The sequence below is a fragment of the Mustela nivalis genome, assembly GCF_964662115.1.
Source record: "Mustela nivalis genome assembly, chromosome: 12".
NCBI classification, from domain to species: domain Eukaryota; kingdom Metazoa; phylum Chordata; class Mammalia; order Carnivora; family Mustelidae; genus Mustela; species Mustela nivalis.
Window position 1 is genome coordinate 19302163 of NC_139031.1, and position 17225 is coordinate 19319387.

At 49.0% G+C, this 17225-nt stretch overlaps 1 protein-coding gene across 4 annotated transcripts in view; it reads left to right on the plus strand.

The window, feature by feature from the left end:
* Positions 1-17225, plus strand: part of PLXNA4 (plexin A4) — a 419828-nt gene that overhangs the window by 92602 nt on the left and 310001 nt on the right. The window lies entirely within an intron of this gene.

Genomic DNA, 17225 nt, shown 5'->3' on the forward strand with positions numbered 1-17225 from the left:
ATGTACCCTCTATCCCTACCCTTTGAAGAGTTTTGACCAAGAAAGGATGCTGTACTTTGTCAAATGCTTTTTCAGCATCTATTGAGAACATCATATGGTTCTTGATCTTTCTTTTATTAATGTATTGTATCCCATTACAGATTGTGTATTGATTTACAGATGTTGAACCAACCTTGCAGGGTTGCTGGGGGTGGAGAGAGGGAGAGGGTGGCTGGGTGATGGACACTGGGGAGGGTATGTGCTATGGTGAGGGCTGTGAATTGTGTAAGACTGATGATTCACAGATCTGTACCCCTGAGACAAATAATACATTCTATGTTAATTTAAAAAAAAGAAAAGAGAGACAAATGGTAAAACAGCTTTGGGGGAAAAAAAAAGAAGAAGAAGGAAAAGTGAGACGGCAGAGCTGATGACTGTGAGAGCTGCCTCTTGGAAGTAGCACCCGTTCCTGCCACTCCCATTTTATTGGTCAAACCAAGGTGAAGGGTGTGGGAAATATACACCTGCCGCAGGAAGAGGCCTGGTGTATATATGTACGGGGAGAGTAGGGGGGGGGGCAGAGAAACTTTTGTCGATACCGTAAAGACTGTTAGTGTGACTGTCAACATTTAGTCAAGAAATATCAACTTGGTCATCTTGAATGTGCTAGATGTTTCTTGACTTAAAGAGCTGTGGTCTCCTCTGGCTTAATATTGGAGAAAACATGTGAGGAATATAGGATATGGCTGATTTCATATCATCAACTCCAGACTTCGTGTTAAGAGATTTTTTAAACTAAATCCTCTACCAGCTGATTTTCTTGTGATTTGCTTTTTCTCCTAAAACCAAAGCTAGAGTTGTTCAGTTCCTTCTATTAGTCAGGTTCCGTATGTTTGTATTTCCCTGCATTCAGTTTTCCATAAGAGTGAGGACACTCTTCTACTGAAACCCAAGGATCAGATTGTGCTCAGCCGATGTCTCCGGGGATAATTAAATTACCCAAATTTGTTAAATCATTTCTCTTACCTGCAATTAAATAGAGCTTCCCAAATTAATTTTCCCTGAGTAACTTAACCCCCAAAGATTCCTCCATTCCCCTCCTCTGAACCTGCTTTTCTAATTGTGAATCCCAAGATTCGTTCTGGACATGGGCAGGACCTCTGCCCCCTGAATTCCATTCCTCTGGGCAATGAACCCGATCTGGTTCCCACACTAGCCCCCTACTCCAGGCCAGTTCACGGACCTCCTTATTAGGGCTCCCCACCGACCACTGCTTTCTGGAAAAGAAAGGAGAAGTGTGGAGCAGGACTTCTGAGCGAAGGAAGCCGTCCTGCAGATTGTTTTGAGCAACATTGATTTTTAGCTCTCTAACTTATTTTGTCGACTGCCAATTTTTTGGCTGATATGACTTAAACTTTCATCGAACTGATGATGCATGAGAATCATTGAGCATCCATAACTGGGGAAAATGATATGTATTTTCATGGCTGAGACCGTGGCAGCCATTGTGAGGACCTTGGCAATCCCAGAAAGCTCTCGAGGAGTTAGTTGCCTTTTTGCAAATGTGCTAGGAGGGGTCCTCTCCTCTAATCTCTGGCCAACCTCTCCAACTTCTGTTCCCAGGTAGATAAGACACACACCCACACGGCCATGACTGTCTGCCCCCTCCCATACTCACACACACATTCACATCACAAACACGCATGCGTGCCTCATCCCCACGTGTACCTGTAGGCGCCCGTGCATGCACACTTGGGAGCTAGTCACTTCTCTTTGCACTCAAGCCTGGGGCCACTCCTCCCCTGTGCCTTCCTCTCTGGCTGAGCCCCGCCTCCCTGGTGTTCTCGCTGGGAAATTAGCAGCACACCCTCTAATCAGTTTACCTCTGACTCGCCCACTTTGGCTTGGAGATGATGACAGAGCGGAGCTATTTAGCTGTCACACGTGCTGACTGTTGCCCAGATGGACAGCGTCTCAAACATCAGAGTGGGTTCTTTCTCCTCCATGTGTGTGGGGAGGTAATGAGTCTCCCAGTTGCTTTTTTAAGTGCTTCTTGCATCTGCCTTTCATTTTAATGCCTCCTGCCTGCTGACCTCGCTTCCCGGCAGCCAGCCTAAGTGTGATTCCCATAATTAGCTTAGCGATAATTTAATCTCTCTGCTTTAAATTTGATTGTCTTTGAGGGACTTGGGTCTGGGGACAGGGGAGAGGGGACCTTTGCTTTTGTCTGGACTCTCTCTGTCAGGGGGCAGGAGCGCAGGGGCGTTGCTGGGTTGGGGTGGGGGTGGGGACTGTGATTCTCCTTTCATCCCTCCTCTTGTAAGGGGTTCCCTTTCTTTGTCCCTATTTCTCTTCGGAGTATGAAAGCATGTGAGTGTGGGCACACAAAGCACTTTAGGGTGCCTAGGTGGGGGCCAGCTCCAAAATGGGAAAATAGGGGCCCCTGGGCGGCTCAGTGGGTTAAGCATCTGCCTTTGACTCAGGTCATGATCTTGGGGTCCTGGGATCAAGCCCTGTGTCAGGCTCCCTGCTCTATGGGGAGCCCCTCCCCTGCTTAAGTTCTCTCTTTCTCTCCCAAATGGGTAAATAAAATCTTCTTTAAAAAATGGGAGAACAGGGGCCCCTGGGTGGCTCAGTGGGTTAAAGCCTCTGCCTTCAGCTCAGGTCATGATCCCAGGGTCCTGGGATCGAGCCCCACATCAGGCTCTCTGCTCAGCAGGGAGCCTGCTTCCCTTCCTCTCTCTCTGCCTGCTTCTCTGCCTACTTGTGATCTCTCTCTCTGTGTGTCAAATAAATAAATAAATAATAATAAAATTTAAAAAAGAAATGGGAGAAGAGTACACTTCCTCAGTGGTGACGGCAGCCATTCTCTTAAGCCAGAGAGAGGTGAGAAGGAGCAAAAGGAGCCACGGAATGCCGCCCTGTGCCTCACACCCATTCCTGAGCACCCCTGCAGTCTTCACATCCGGGTCTGTACCTACTTATCTGGGCGTGTATCTGGGGTTACCCATGCCTCTCAGTGGTTGGGAACCAGACCCGCCGGGCACATGAAGTGTTGGAATCGACAGCAGGGAAATCTTAACTGTGTTGGCTGGCAGCACCTCTGACTTTGGACAAATTGTTTTATTTGAGCAATGAGTATATTGATACATGTGCCCTCCACCTCTCTTGCGAAGGAGCTGAGGATAGAGCATTCTTTGACTCACCAGGAGGGAAAAAAGTAATAAAAATTAGGAGGACGGCAAGGATCATAGGACTTTCTGTGCCTAGTAAACTTCTACAAAGAGTCTTCAAAATCCATGAATCTAAAAGCCCATGTGTACCCAGGCAGGGTGTGTAGAAGGTCTCCGGAGATGGGGTCTCTAGGGAAACCCCAGAGGCTCCAAAGAGGTGCACTAACCAGTCCCTGTGGGATTTACCTGTGCTCACGATCTCTCTGGTAGAACTTCAGAAGCCCAGTGAGGAAGGTGAATGGCGTAATTCAGATGAGCCACCCTTGGCCACTCACTGAGCTGGTAGCACGTGTGAGGCTGTCTAATGGGGGACTAGCCAGGGTGAGAAGGGGGCACAGGTAGGGCACACTCAGCTCTAAGCTTGGATTCCCTTCTACCACCTCTGGCAGCCTGGAAACAAGGTCTTTAGCGCTGACTTTTAATTAAAAGTTGAAGAGCAGAAAAGAAATCTCATTTTGCCGCTGTAGGATAAATGGTTCACAATCCGAACCGATTTTGTTTCTTCTCCAAATGGACCAGTGCTGTGGGAGTGTGTGCCTATAGGTGTGATGGGACCCTTGGTCTGACCCCTCTAACACTGCTTTGCTCCCAGGGCTGACCTTGCCTCTCCTTCCTGGGTCCTGCCGTGTGGTCCTAACACCCCCTTCCAGGTGTGCATTCATGCCTTGGGTGACAATTTCTCTTTGTAGCTTTTCCCAGCATCTTTACTTGAAGAGATGCTGTCAGTTCTGGTCTACAAGTTGCTTGTAGAATTTTCCTTCCTTCCATCATGACAATGTTTATGCGGTTTTGGGGCAGAAGAGCTTTTATTTTGGTGGTCACCCCAAATTCTCAGGATGTTTTGATTTCCCTGAGAGCCCCTCCTGACATCCCTTTGGCACTTCCCAGGAGAGAATTTACCGGACTCGCAGCCCTTGTTCGCTGGGAGTCGATCTGCTCTAACAGGACCGAATCTGATGCGGGAGTGGCTTCCCACATGCTTGGATGCAAACCTGGCCTTTCTTACGTGACAACATTTATTTACCATCACTACCCATCACCTCGAGCGATGTGATACAGACTGCCCTTTCCTGCGGCTCCTTCCTTCTCGAAATGCCGCTGTTCATTTGCTATTTAGAAGTGTAGTTCTATTTGAGAATGTGCCAGGTCCATTCACAGTATTTTCATCCTTTTCTCTGCCAGCAAGGTTTGTGGGGGCCCTGACCATTGGTTACAGAAGCAGAAACTAAGGGTCCTCATCCCAGCCCAAGGACCCTCCTGCCACAACCCTGCTGCGATTTGGGGGCCCTATTGAAGAAGCCACTGTGGGCTCTTTGTTCCAGAGAAGGAGGGAAAATCTGTCCCTGAAACTTACTAAAAGACCTCAGGGGAACCAGCCAGCAAAAATCACCAGCTCAGAGAAGCCAGAAAAACAATCTCAGTGCCCCGGAGAGGCATCCTGAGCCGGGCAGGAATTTAGGTTTGTGCTTGGTGACACATTCTCATCCTTCTCTGCTACTGACTCACTTTCAGGGATGAGAGCCAATCACCCCCACCCCCTTTGCAGGGTCTCAGTCTTATTTGCAGTAAACAACAGAGGGAAGGCGCTCCAGCCCTCCCCCACCTTCTGTCTGCTGCTGCATTTATAAATACTTAGTCACACAGTGTCCTAGGGAGCTTCACAGGGACAGAAGCCACCACTTCACAGCTAGAATGTTCGTTCCTGCCTGCCACTCACCTCAAACTAAGAATTGGTATCTGTGGACTCACCCGAGAGCCCCAGCTCACGCAGCCTACTGTCCACCACCAACCCCGACCACCTCCCGCACCTGTTTCTCTTCTATGAGTTGAGGGAAGGATCCCCTGTGCCCGCCACCTACGTGATGGGACCAGCAGTGACGTCTCCTTTCTAGCCTGTCAAAGTGATGCTTCCCAGAGCACTGGGAGGCCCTGGGGCAGTTCTGTAAGATGAGATCATTGGTGCTAAACTTGTCTTTGCTGACAGCCCGGAACTGGGTTCCAGGGTTCCTGGCAGACTTGGGAGGGAGTCGGCTGGGGGTGAGCCCCACGGGGGCCCCAGCTTCTGCCATCACTGCTGTCTCTTGACAAGGCTTCCTTCTCCTCTGTCTGTTCTCCCTTCCCATTTTGGCTTCCCAGCTTCCCTGTTCTAAAGATTGCCTCTGTGCCCACCACCCCACCTAGTTCCTGGAGGTTTAAAGGGCCGGTATAAAGCCAGGTTGGAAATCTTTAAAAAAAAAAAAAAAAAAAAAAAAAGTCAGGGTGACATCCAGGTGGCTCAGTGTGTTAAGTATCTGACCCTTGATTTCAGCTCAGGTCATGATCTCAGGGTCGTGAGATGGAGCCCCGTGTTGGGCTCCTGCTCAGTGGGGAGCCTGCTTCTTGAGATTCTCTCTCTCACTCCCTCTCCCCCTGCCCCTTATTATACTCTCTCTCTCAAATAAATAAATAAATCTTAAAAAAAAAAAGAAAGAAAGAAAGAAAGAAAGAAAGAAAGAAAGAAAGAAAGAAAGAAAGAAAGAAAGAAAAGAAAAAAGCCAGGTTGGAGGACGTGCCCAGCATCCGTCTCTCCTTGCGCATGGACAGTTGCCTTGTATCGCAGGACACTGGTGTTCTGTGCTGTGCAAGTCTCCCTGCAGGGAGGGGGTGAAGTGGGGTCCCAGTGCCTGAAAGAGCCCCTCTCCTCTTCACATTCCCGTGTGTCTGCGGACAAATGAGTCTAGTGCTCGAAGGGTCCCAGGAATTCAGAACAAGACGTGGGAATCCCGTCAGGAGCCAGGGTCCTCTGACACCGAAGGAGAGGGCTTTCCTGGCCGGGGAGCTGGGCCAGGGTGAGCCACTGAAGTAGTGGGGAGGGGGTAGATAGCTTCCCCACTGCAAGGACAAGTCCACGGTGGAGGAATGAGGGGAGGGAGCCCCAGGAACCTCCCCAGGGACCAGCCACGAGTATATGAGTCTATGAGTCTCCTATTGCTGCTGTAACAGATTGCCACAAGCTTAGGGACTTAAAACAACATGGATTATTTTCTTACAGGTCAGTAGGTTAGAAGTCTGATGTAGGTTTCACTGGGCTAAAATCAGTGTCTGACAGCGGCGTTCTTTTCTGGAGCTTCTCAGGGAGAATCAGTCTCCTTGCCTTTCCAGCTTCCCAGAGGCCGCCCATGTTCCCTGGTTCAGGACCCTCTTCCCCTATTTTGAAAGCTAGCAACATTGCCTCTCTGTAGTCTTATCTCCTTCTAGCCACAGCTGAGAAAGACTTTCTGCTTTAAGGACACATGGGATCCGATCAGGCTTACCTGCCTCAGCAGCAGCGAAAGCTGACTCCCCTGCAAAATCACTGCTTTGTCAGTCAGGGCTGGGGAGGGAAAAGTGAGCAGCTACTACATGCTGGGCCCTTTGCTACCGAAACCTTACCTGTGGAAGTCTAGGGCCCTCACAACAGCCCTGTGTGGTAAATGTGTTTGCTCCAGGGTTTCTCATGAGGAGACTTAGATCCAGACCCCAGAACCCACACCCTTGTGTTTCCTCTCCTTTTGTGGATGCACAAGATTTGGGGTACATGTGCCCATGCATATTTTAGAGGTTGATTTGGTGTCCTCACTAAGAATTGTGAGGCCAGGGTGCGGTTGGGGCAGGCGGAGAGTTTGAGGCTCCAGAGAGGAAAACATGGTCTTTGATCTTGGGTGTCTCTCCTTGCTGGAAGCTTCTGAGACTTTCAGGGCCTGTGTCCTGAGTCTCAGCGAGAGTGGGCCTTTTTCTCGCTGCCTGTTGAAATCCCTGGACTCTCACCACAAGCTTCTGTACTTACAGAACTGATCTCAATTGGGCTTGTGAAAAGGAACAGCTGAAGTGTTATATAATTCCCTTTCAAATGTGTGTGTAACAGTATGTGTATAAATATAGTGCGTGTATATGTGTGTGGGGGGAGGGGTTTGTTCCTGGAAAAGCCGAGGAGGACCTGCTTGCCATTTCTGATGACTTGTTCTAACGTATTCCTCTGCCTGTCTTCTTATTCCGTTTTCCTCTCCATGCTTCTGCAGGAAGAGGGAGAGAAGGCTCAGTGCCAACGGCAGTCATGGTAAGGGATGTTAGGAACACTGTCCGGGCTTCTGCCTGCCTCTTCCACTTTGTCAGCACACAGCACAGACCTCCCCATCTGACCTCAGCTCTTGGACTGTAGAGATGAGAAATTTTGCCTTCAGGTTTCCAGGGATCAAATGTACAAATAAATAAGACGAATTAGGAAAAGTCACCTGTGTAGAATGTGGACGGCATGTGTATAAACATCAATTTGCAAAGAATAAAGGGGGATGATTTCTAAACAGAGTCTTCTAAAGGCCAATTATATTTTAAATTCCCAACAGTGCTCTGTATATGTGTCTTAGTCAGTTGCAGCTTTGACCATGTGAGTGTAAAGATTTTTTCTATCTCTGGTGTGATCACCTTAAACTTATCTTAGGCCCAGTGGATAGCAGACTAGAGTTGGGGGTGAGTGTTTTCCAGAGAGTGAACAGCTAGGAGGGGCTCTTCCAGCTCATGGACACCAGGACAGATGTGGGGGGAGTAGATGCAGATAGATACCCAGCCCAGGGAAGCAGTCAAAGAGACAGGTGGAGTCTGGGTATAAGCGTGTGTGCCAGTATGTGAGAGCCCCAAGTAATTGCTTCTGATGGTACCTGCTGCCTTCGGGGGACAGGTGTTTCATTAAGTTGGAGAGATCTGCCGTGGTTGGTAGGATCTTGGCATTCCAAAGTGACCAAGCAAGGTTCCAGCTGCCAAGAGGCTGGTTTTCTCAGCAGTGCGGTTATCCAAGGATAGCGTATTTTGCCACTTGGATGCCGCGGTCCTGAATAATGTGGTTATTTAAAGTATTAGAAAGGAGGAAACAGGGTCCTGCCACACCACCTAGGAGCGTGTTCTCTTGGGCCATCACAGGAAGGGACTGGAAGTCTGGATCCCTGGTTCCCCACTTTTTCCTTCGTGATCATGGCCAATTACTTTATCCTCCCTGCATGTTACTTCCCAACTCCCCCCCCACCCCCCGCCCGTCTGTTGCAGACCAGAAAACAGACTGGGGATGTCCTTGCTGAGAGCAGCCTGGGTGGGAGTGGTTTTCAGAGCCTGGGATTGGTGGGTCACGTGGACTGAAGCAGGCGTGTAACAAGCCCGAGGTCTTTTGCGTGACCCCTGCAGGAGGACAGCAAGTGACACCGGCCTCAGGTGGAAGAGCCCTGAGCGCTCAGCTAATGGGTCACCTTGGCCACCAGAGCGCGGGACTGACTCAGCTCTGGAGGAATAATGCAAGCCCCAGGTGCTCCCCACTGGAGGTCAGGCAGCCTCCCACCTGTTTGGGCCCCAAGACCAGCCACTCTGCAAAGCAGTGGGGTGACTCCCAGGAAGGGGGCTGAGAGCGCCTTCTCTTGCCTAGTTATTTGCTGAGTCAGGAGACAAGTGGGCAGGCAGGAAAATCCAGGCCCCAGGGATCTCAACCCCTCTCCCCACCGATAACTTCTCAGCCTGTCTTGAAGCTTTTCCAGGTGTGAAACAAGTAGTGCGTAGCTGTTTAGAGAGTCGCTAATGGTCCTGATGGCTGGTGACGAGACGGCGACACTGCATGTCTCCCGGAGAGGTTCAGAAACATTTCAGCCTGGGAGCTTCCCCCAGCAGAAGTCTCCTGCCAGCTGCCCACAAAGCCAAGAATCTGTGAAGCGGCAGCCGCGTCTGGGGTCATTCTTGTTTGGGCTTCTTGATGAATGGTTCGGCCATTTGACTTTAAACCGCTAGACCACGGAGGGAAACTTAGGAAGTATTCTAAAAATTTACAAAAGAGGGACAGGGAGAGATCAGGGAAAGGAAAAGATAGGAGAGACAGAAGCAGAGCCAGGTTCCCCATGGGAGGGGGTGTGCCTAGAGAAGATTGCTGTTGGGGTGCCGTTCCTGTCTTGCTGCCAACTTTACCCACATCTGTGCTCCTCGGTTCGTGTGGGGAACCCACTGGGGACTTAGCCAGCCCTGCTCTGGCCAACAGTGATCTCATGCTTGCCAAGTGCGGGCCCTGCTCTGGGTCGTGGGGCTCTATTAATCCAATCAATTCTCCCACCTGCTCTACAAAGTAGAGATGCTTGCGATTGCCAAGAACACTTGAGGAAAGCTGGGACCAAGACTGTGTGATTAGAGCCGTGGAGGCGGGATCCGCAAAGCAGGGGCTGGCTCTAAGCCCATGCCGTTTGGTCTCCGGCTGGACAGTGTGGTCACTTGCAATGCCCGAGGGAAGCCTGCGGTGTCTGGGATGTCAGAGCTCCCCTTCTCCCCTTCGGGCTAACGCGGCCCCATGCCCGGGCTTGCATTTTCTTTGCCCTAAGATTGTTGGTGGCCTCTGGGTGATGGCTTCTTTCTCCCCGGGAGAGAAGAAAGGCCAAGCGGTTTCCACTTGCTGACATCCCGAGTTTCCTGGGTTGTGGCTGGGCCTCCTGTGGCCCCTGTGGACCCCGAGAACTGTGGCCTGGTGTGGCTTCTGTGCTTTCTGTGCCCTTAGAAGCGGAGGCTCTGTCTATAAACCGGCATCTCTGCCTCCCTAGCCTCTTCTCCTCTTTTTCCAAAAATGTACTTTTCAAAAGCAGCAGATGGGTCTACGTATGATCTTCCAACCCCACCCCCCAGCTCCGCAGGGAGAGGCTTTCTTCTCTTGGTCTTTTTGCTTTCCTTCCTTCCCCTCAAACCTTCTGCCCACGGCCCTGCCAAGCGTGTGATCACGCTTTGCTCATTTGGGCTCATGCAGCCTGGGCTGACACGCCTGGTCCCCGCGGCCCTGGAGGGAGGAAGAAGGGCTTTTCTGTGAATGCGAGGGGCAGCTGCATGTCCTCAGAAACTCTCCTGTCCAGAGAAGTAGAGAAGTTCTGCATGGTGTTACTGTGGAACTATATTTTCTCCGTAAAGAAAATGTTGCCGTTATTTGGGTGAGGAAGAGGCTTTAGGTGGCTTCGCGCCAGTCCAGGGACCAAGATCCCTTTTTCTGAAGCTTCAGTCATCATTCTGCAAAGGTTTTGAAGCTTTTTAGGCAGAGAAGTCATTCTTCAAGTAAGACCTTATATGGAAGCCAGACATAAAACTGATATAAATCAGGTCAAGTTGACGTTGACGGTTGGGGGAAGTGAAGGGAGGGGGTATGGTTCCAGAGCTTCCCTCTCTGTCTTCCTGATGCCCCCCCAAGATCCTAGGGCACCCCGTGGAGCTCATGGAGTCGCACCTTACACATTTGCTTTATGGGTGGTCTAGACTGAATCATGAAGTCATCCTGGTGTATGAGCTGTGTGTCTTGGGTTGTTGGAGGGAGGCCTGGGGAATGCAGGCTCGTGTAAAGGAGTGGGAGAGAGAAAGCACCTTCCACTTCCTTTGCACTCTCCCAGTGGATGGCAGCTGCCCCCTCCCCGGGACTGTGTCAGACCTGACGTGATGGTCCTTAAAGGGAAGTCAGCCCCCAAGCAATGTGTTGAGTATGATGATGCATCTTCTCTCTTAGCCGAGTATCTCAGAACTATGAAGAAAACAGCTTCTGGTGAGCCCCCTTGGTCTTTAGGATGAGCTGTTTCCAGCTGAGAAACAGCCTTGAAGGTAGCTGCCAACCCAGGGTTTAACCTGCTGAGAAGGGCACTGACTCATGGCAGTTTTCATTTTGGTACTCAGTAATGGTTGTGTGGGCCAAGGTCACCTGCCTCACTATATAGCTGCCAATACTTAGAGAACGGTCCTAACATTTGAATCACAGGTTACAATTTGCAAAGCCCTCTTCTATGTTGCCACACTTAAATGGCACACCCCACCTGCAAAGCAGGTGTCCCGATTCCGGTTTTATGGATAAGGAATCAGTTTGACGAGGTTACCTGACTCAAGCCAGGCCACGGAAGTAGCCCATGGCCGGGTGCGCAGGTTCCCACCCAACAAGCAAATCTCAGATCCCGAGTCCAATGCCATTGTCACTTTTCCACAGGTGTTCTCAGCTGTCTCATCTGGCAGCTCAGGTTGGGAGAGGAGCAAGATGAGGGGAGGCCCTTAATACCAGCGGGCTCTCTGCAGCCCCCTCCGAATCTCCCACAATCCCCCTGCTCGCCTCACCCTCCTCCCACGGCGAGATAGCGTGGGGCTCTTGTAGCTCATATTCCCATTGTTATTTTTTGCATCTCAGCACCACGTGTATGGCTATTTTTATCCTGTACTAGAAACTATTAAGAGGGGGAGAGATGTTAATTGGTATTATTACAGCAAACCGGGTCCTAGTAACATTGCAATTCAGAGGTAAGCTCTCCACTCCCCTCCCCTGCCTCTCTGGCGAAGGTAAGGATTTTGTTCATTTGGCTGCCAGCCAGCACAGGTTCCTCGGGCTGGTGCGAGGACCGGGGTGTGGTGGGGGGGCGGTAAAGAAGTATTCAGGACTGACCTGTCCTGGACCTGCAGCCGGGCCTCCACTCCACAGTGCGCTTCTGAGGGAAGGATGTGGGGGTGGGGGTGCCGCGATGAAATTGGTTCTGTTTGATCCACCGAAGCTAGACTGAAGGGTGAGTGTGTCTGCTCAGGGAGCTCTCCTGGGGTGCAGCTTGCAGGGTCTTTGTGAGAGAATCTGGGGCATTTGTATTCATGGCCCAGCTGAAAGCGAGAGATAGCAGCCCTCGCAGTGCAGTCCCCGTCCTGCCCTCCTAAGCCAGAGCGCAGAATGAGCAGATTTTAGCAAATAATAGCGATGAAAGTCAGTCAAGTTTGGAAGTTTGGCTTCACTTCTAGAAGGAGGAAGAGGAAGGGATTCGATGAACAGGTAGTCTGCTGGCTCCCTGGGTTCAGATCCTGACAGTTTTCCTTCCCAGCCCTGGGACTTCCAGTGAGAATCTCATCCTCTCTGGCCTCAGCTTCCACATCTGTAAAATGGAGCCAGTGTGTCTGGCCCTCAGGGCTGTCATGGGGATGAAAGCACATTGCCCACAACATGCAGTAAGCATTTGGAAAAGTGAAGCTTTTATGGTGAGATTTTTCTCACGTGCCCAGAGACTCTTGAGGGCCAAGTGTGCCAGAAGCAGCAGGAGATGGAAAAATCCAGATTCCAGCCTGGTGCTGTCTGCTGACTGCTTGGACCCAACCCATAGCCCATCATGTCTTCCAGAGCCTCTCAGTGCCTCTTCCCTATCCCTGCTCAGCTTGTTTTCACGGCACCCTAACACTCTTCTTTTTTATAATGCGATTGTTTTTTAGAAGTTATTGTAGCCATATATATTGTTTGTGGAGGATATGGAAAAAGAATAAATGAGAAAATGAAAATTACCTCAAATCCTACTACCTTCAGAAAATTATCATTTTTATTTTGATACACATGCGCGCTTGCCCACACTAGTGCAGGGGAAGGGCAGAAGGAGAGGGAGAGAGAGAATCTCAAGCAGGTTCCACGCTCAGCACAGAGACCTACAGAGAGCTCAGTCCCACCACCCTGAGGTCATGTCCTGAGCCAAAATCCGGAGTCAGATGCTCAACTGATTGACTCAGACACCACACCTTCAGAGAATTATTATTGACACTTGAGTATATTCCTCTGTGTCTTTTTTTCTATAAATATGTACTTTAGGGGCGTCTGGGTGGCTCAGTTGGTTAAGCATCTGCCTTTGGCTCAGGTCATGATCCCAGGGTCCTGGGATCGAGCCGCACATCAGGCTCCTTACTCAGCAGAGAGCCTGCTTCTCTGTCTCTTTCCGCTGCCCCCCCTGCTAGTACACTCTCCCTCTCTCAAATAAAATCTTTTTTAAAAAATAAATATGTACTTTAAATATATATAAAATTGAAGTAATATAATATACATACTATATATATTTTTTATAGCATGTCTTTTTCTTACATTTCTTTGTGAACATATTCCCATGTGATTAGATATCCTTCAAATGTGATTTCTAAAGACAGCCTAGTGTTTCATAATGCAATTCCTGCTCTTCTGTTCTTTATCTTTAAGCTTTCTGGTTTTCTTTGTAATGCTTTTACTTCCTGTTTCCTTTTTATCTGTTAATTTTTGCTTTATGGATTGGATTTTCTCTGCTTTCCCTCCCCCTGGTGATTTAGAAAGCATTCATCCCATTTAAACTTAATAGTGATTACACTTAAGTTTTTGAAAGCGTATTTAAACCCATAAGCATCAAAGTTGAGAATTAAACAGAACAGTTTTATGGCCTTCCCTTCCCTAATTTCCCCATTTGGGGTACTCTATGCTAGGTTTTTTTAAGATCCATGCTAATATTTTTTATATTATGATCATTTCAATATTCCTTCATCCCTTTTAAATGTTGTTTGGCATTTCTGCTATTCTACAGTTAAAATTACACTCAGCATTCAGTCAGCTCGAATAGCTTGTCCTTGTTCGTCTTTCTCTTAGCCTGGATACCCCCCACCTGTGGGCTCTTGATTTTGCTCTGTGTGTCTCAGTGGATCAGCATCTGCTTTTAAGACTCTTCTTTTAGCCATGAAGGGAGTACTGGTAATGCAATTTATTTAACCCTTGAGTGTTTAAGAGTGTCATTCTATTGACACTATTGATATAACAACTTGACTATTTCCCTTTTCTCAAAATTGTTGACATTTTTCCATTGTCTCTGAGCAGTGAATGTAGGAGAGAAACCCCAGACCAGTTGGGTTTTGATTCTTTCATAGGGTTTCTTTTCCTTTTCCCCGTTTGAGGTTTCTAGAATTTTCTCTAGATATCAAAAAAGTATAGGTATACATGTTCATTTAATTTCTTTTGCGTTGCATTTAAATATGCTCATTTAGGGGCGCCTGGGTGGCTCCATGGGTTAAAGCCTCTGACTTTGGTTCAGGTCGTGATCCCAGAATCTTGGGATCAAGCCCCACATCGGGCTCTCTGCTCAGCAGGGAGTCTGCTTCCCTTCCTCTCTCTCTCTGCCTGCCTTTCTGCCTACTTGTGATCTTTGTCTGTCCAATAAATAAACAAAATCTTTTAAAAAATGCTCGTTTAATCTGCAGCCTCAAGTTTTCAATGCGGGAGTGATAACGGGGATGGTGAATGTGGTGATGACAATTCTGTTCTGGGCTGTTCTCTTCTTGAACGATTTCTTCTACCCATGTGTTGGGTCCCCTGGTTTTGTTGTCTAGGCCTCTCTTTTGGCATCACTATCATTCAAGTCCTGGGAAAGCTTTTCAAGTGTATCTTTACATCTTAAGTTAATTTCTTGCCATACGCTTTCTGCTGCTAACTGGTTTCCGTGAGGTTTTCACTGCCATCATCCCCATAAACTTCCCTGACTCCATGGCCCTCCGTTTCGATCAGCGGTGGAGGACGAACTAGGGTTGATGTCCGGGTCTGGTCCCGGTCGTTCTTTACATATAGCCTACTGTTTTGGGGAGCCTGGCTGCGTAGTTGCAGAAAAGACCACGGGGACGCCAAAGCACGTAATAGTTACTCTGTGCTCTTTGAAAGGGAAAGTTCATTGGCTCTTGCTATAGATACTATTTAGTCTGATTTTTTTCAGACAAAAGTCTTCTGGAATCATCCTAAGAAACAAATAAGAAAAATTTCCCAACATTCCCTTTCTCTTTTTCATTACATTAAATCTATCTCATAGGAGGATATTTTGTGTGGGCCTTCATCTTTATTTTTATTTTTATTTTTATTTTCTGGACTCTAATATCCATTTTGCCCTCAGTCCCTCTTGCCAGGTGGCAGCTTCACCTCCAGCTGTTCTCACCTGACGTGGTTACCGCCTTGGGAAAACCTTCCCTGGGGTTCTTTGGCACCTGTGGCTCTGGGAAAGCTGCAACTCTGTCCTTCCAGGGACGGCCCGCATGGAGGCGGGCAACATGGCTAGTGTGTTCCATGTGGCTGTTTTTGAAAGCATTCAGAGAATTTATGATCTGAATTCTTATTATGTTGTACCTGAACTGTCCATGGCCATCTGCGTCCGCTCCTGCCATGGGTTTCTACCTAGTAATTCCCACACCTGGACTTCCAGAAGCAGAAGGTGAGAATGTCTACCTGCAGAAGCCGCGTATGTCTGCTGCCCTCCTGCGTGAACATAAAATCTTGTTTGAAAACGGTTCCTTTCACTACATATGTTCTCACTGGCTAGCAGGGTGTGTGTGTGTGAGCGTGCTTGTCGACGGGGGGAAAGGGAAGAGAAGGAGCAGGCTGTGGGCACGTTTTTTGTGCAAATGGGAATTCGAAAATCAGGTATTTTCATAACTGAGTCAGCTCGTTACCTGCACTTCTGGAAAGGAGATGTGGTGCCAGTGATGGAAACCAGCAGGTAACACACGCGATACTTCTACTTTATTTTGGGGTACTAGGTAGTAAGTGTGGAGGAGCCTGCCACTTCACACCCTTACCTCTCACAGATTGCCGCTTCCTTGGGGGGGCTGTTAAAGCCAGGCTACCTTCTCTGACCTGCTGCCCCGTGGCCTGAATATCGACCTCTAGGGGTGACAACAGGAATTACAAGTGCCCCAGGGGAATAAACCCCCACAAGGAGCCTCAGGACAGGACCCCTACCCATTTGCTTCTTGGAGCATCACTCACACCCTCTTGTGCTTCACCTGGAAGAACGTCACCGCATCAGATTTCCTCCAGCCCACTCGCTGCTCTCCAGCCTGTCCCACGCTCTTCCCTGTACCGCCAACGATATATACGATCAGCCCATTCCACATTTACCGCCATTCAGTTCTCTCCCGGGTTCTCCTGAAGCGTAGGTGATGACCAAGGAGGTTGAATTGCAAATAATAACAGAAAGTGGGGACATTTTTCGCAAACAAACAAACAAAAAAATCTTATCTGTGTTGGAAACAACAGCAATGCCGCATTTAAGTTCTTACTTTGTGCTTCTTCATGCAGTGTTTAAATTATGGACTCTGTCCCAGAAAACTGCCTGCTCAGGAGAATACAACTTCCGAGTTGCTGTCTTTGTTCAGACAGGCAGCCCAGAGGGTTCGAAAGCTTCCCAGGCACCCGCTGCAGGAGGCGGGTGGCAGCTGTGCCAAGCTCCCTGATTTGGCCACGCCCTGTAAGTGTGCGTGGCCTCATCTGGGCCCACATAGACACGTGTATTTACGCTTCCTAAGCTGCATATTTCAGGGCTGTAATTGCATCCCAGGTACCCACAACACTATCGACCTGAAGGGAAAATGAGGGCTTTGCACATTCCTAGAGATGTGATTACGCTAACGCGCGGCCCCTGCTTTGCTGTGCGGCCCTCTGCCTCAGGCGGCGCAATGAGGGGATGGGCTTGGCGCTGGCACAGCTTCCCAGCCTGGCTTCCTTGCGTAAACTTGGAACTGAACCTCCATACTTATGTGGGAAAGCGTGTTTATTGAAAGTGTGTGCCTTGGTGACATGTCACGTGTTGAACTCCTCCTTGTCACCTGTACCCAAATCAAGATCTAGAACATTCCCCACTCCAAGAATCCCCCTGATGTCCCCATCGAGTCGCTCCTCCCACCTTCCCAAGGGCAGCCACCCTCCTGACTTCTCAGGGCAGAGATCAGGTTCTCCTGCTTTTACTTTCCACTGATGCAGTCAGGTGGCACACACCCTCTTGTGTCTCATTTCTCTTGTTCCGCTTTATGTTTACGAGATCGATCCGTATCACTGCAAGTAGGTTGTTCATTCTTGCGGTTGTACGGCATTCCGCGTTGTGCGACCATACTAAAATTTACTTTTCTATCTTATTGTTGATGAACATTTGAATGGTTTCCAATTTTTGCCTTTTACGAACTGTGGTATTCTTAATACTCTCGTGTATGTCCTTTGGAGAGCACAGATTCACGGGGCTCCTGCAAATGTACCTAGGAGTGAAATTGAGGGGTCATCGCACGCTTTCAGCTTTAGTAGATGCTGCCAAATATAGACTAGAAATTTTTAAAGGGGCTTTTAGTTTCGGGAGACTGGCTAATCTCCTCACTGGAAAATAACAGGAAGGGGTAGCTTTTTCAGAGCGTGCGGAGTAGTGGGTTTCAGAGGGAGAGAGACCTGGTATTAGTTCAACA